Genomic DNA, 2,380 nt, shown 5'->3' with positions numbered 1-2,380 from the left:
TTACATAGTTACATGGATAATTACATGTATAGTTACAAGGATAGTTATATGCATAGTTACAAGGATAGTTAGATAGATGCATAGTTACATAGATAGTTACATAAATAGTTACATTGCTAGTTACATTGTCAATTACATAGTTACATGGATAGTTACATGACAGCTACATATGCATTTATTAGTTATATGTCCAGTTACTTTTACATTTGAGCATGATGTTATGGCCATGTAACTATAGATTGATAGTTACCTGGGTAGTTACATACATGCTACATGACCAGTTACATGTATTGACATACACAAAATTAATGCAAAAGAAAGCAAAACAGAACAATGTCTATTAATTGCAATCTATTCAAAACAAAGAATCTTTCATGTAGCTATTCAAAAAGAATAGATCACTTTGCTCTCAACTTCGTGAACCTACTACTCCTTATGTATTGAAAAACTAGCTCAATGTATGATCTGTCATGTAGCTATTCATCAACTGTCTTCTTTTTTTTTCTTTGCCTCTTCATCTAACCTTTTTTTTTCTTTTTGCCTCTTCATCAACTGTCTTCTTTTTTTTCTTTGCTTGTTGTATGTCAGCATCTCTGTCCTTTATATCCCTTTCTCTGTTATTCTTTCACTTCATCTTTCTTTCCCTTCATCTTCTTCTGCACAAAATTGTCTAATATGTTAGCTTCTCACACCTTGGAACAGTTATTGTAACTACATATATATCTATCAAAGTGACTACCCATGTAATTAGAAGATTGACAGTTACATAAGTAGTTAGTACATTTCAGGTTTCAAAACAGTGCAAACATAAACAAAGACAACCTATCATCACAAGAAACACAAATTTCATTCTATCTGAGCCCAAACATTTTATTGCCTCAGACCTACTTTACTTTCCTCTCCCAAGTTCTTGTCACATTTTCAACACTAAACAATGAATCAAGATGCAAACATTCGTAAAAAATGAATAACACTAACACACACCCAGAGATCAAAAAACAAACACAAACTTCAAAACCAAACAATTAACCGTAAACCCATACTCCCACCCTTTGACATAGAGATGCAACTACCTATGTAACTATATTAAGATACCTATGTAACTACTCATGTAACTAGAGACTGACAGTTACATGGGTAGTTAAATGCATGCTACATAACTAGTTACATTTATTTTCCCACACACATGCAGAAAAACTATAATCATATCAACCTTCATCACATAAACAACATATAAACATTATGTTTGATCACAGAAAACCTTATTTAACTGTTCATGTAAAGCATATAAACATCATGATACACCATACATAAATCTGTTTAGATCCATAGCATTGAACCAAACTCAACAAGTGTATATGGAACTGATACACTACTACCCACATTCATATATAAAAGCAAAGCTGATACCACTTCTAGGTTATCTTCTCACTCGACACAGTTATTGTAACTATCTATCTATGTTCAAATTCATTACACACATGCATCATAGCTCCTAAAATTCATTAAACACCATGCATCATACTAGCAAAAACCAGATATTCGCACATTTACGTTGCATAATCAACTAAACTCATGTCCATAGCTTGTTTTTTCGTGGTTGTTTACATTAAAACTACCACATGTCCAATTTAACTACCTATGCAACTACATAGGTATCTACCAACGTAACTACTAATGTAACTATATATTGACAGTTATGGTAATGACCTAACCAACAAAATCCTAGAACCAATCCCTGCAAATAAATCGCATATCAAAATTCAATCCAATATTCTAAAGAAAACACTTTCACTCTCCAACATTCCAAGCATACAATTTCCCAAAGTTCTTTCCCAAAGTTCTTACCCAAGCAAGAGAACTCGCCGATGTCACTCATCGTTGGCTCGATCACGACCCTTGATTCTCCGCCTCTGTCCTTGTCAACGGCCTCACTTTCAACACTCCCCAATCCTTCCGTTCCTCCAAGCTCGCCCAAAACGACACCACTCGCCTCGCATTCGAGCACTTTTCTCCCCCCTCCGCCTCGGCGCCCCTCCCTGTTTCCAGCCCCGCTCCTTCTGCTTTCCCTCAGCCTAGTCTTATCGCAAGTATACGATTTCGGTTTTGAATTCAGAAATTTGATTATGCTCCGTTTTATTTCGGTTTTCGAATTCTCTGTTTGATTCCTGCTTGGATCTCACCGCCGTCAAAGATTTACGGTGGAGAAAGAGAAAAAATAAAGAGAGAGTGATTAGGGTTTCGAGCAAGAGAGAGAAAAGGGGAAAATGATTCATGTTGAGAGAGAGATGGATTTAACAGCAACCATTTTGGTCAGTGGCAGGATTCGTAATTATGTTTATTTTTAGGGGCAACGGTTTTAAGAGATTTAAATGGTGTA

This window comes from Fragaria vesca, linkage group LG3, assembly GCF_000184155.1.
Source record: "Fragaria vesca subsp. vesca linkage group LG3, FraVesHawaii_1.0, whole genome shotgun sequence".
NCBI lineage: Eukaryota > Viridiplantae > Streptophyta > Magnoliopsida > Rosales > Rosaceae > Fragaria > Fragaria vesca.
Note: the sequence above shows the minus strand (reverse complement) of the source record.